Raw genomic sequence first — 524 nt, 5'->3', positions numbered from 1 at the left:
CCGGCCTGGGCGGGGCCCGCAAACATTCCCCCCAATCCCCAGCCAAACCAGGCCGGTTGACCTCCCCTCCCATCCAGTCAAACTGGTCCAGTTCCCTCTCACTGTACCCAAATCTGCCCAGTTCCCCCTCATCTCACCCTAAACCGGTCCAATTTCTTCTCACACTTTCCCCCAAACGATCTCAGTTGCCAATCATCCCCCAGTGAGCTAGTCCAGTTCCCCACCACCACCCCGAATTCGTCCAGTTCCCCATTCACCCTCCAACCAACCAAACCCCCTTCCTCTTCACGCCCCAAACAGCCCTTCCTGTCCCCATCCCCCTATACCTCCCCAACACCCCTCTCCACGTCATCCGAGTCCACCCCATTACCCCTTCCCAGCCGATCCCAGTCCCTGCTGGACTCAGAGCTGGACTCACACTCAGCAAAAGCAATGTCACCCCTTTATTCCCCCACTGCCCGCTGCAGAGCCTCGGCCACCGCTGCCACGTATGGCTACCGACACCGGCCACGCCGCCCCGCCTG

The sequence above is a fragment of the Corvus brachyrhynchos genome, unplaced genomic scaffold, assembly GCF_000691975.1.
Source record: "Corvus brachyrhynchos isolate BGI_N302 unplaced genomic scaffold, ASM69197v1 scaffold4, whole genome shotgun sequence".
NCBI classification, from domain to species: domain Eukaryota; kingdom Metazoa; phylum Chordata; class Aves; order Passeriformes; family Corvidae; genus Corvus; species Corvus brachyrhynchos.
This window is presented reverse-complemented; position numbering follows the sequence as displayed.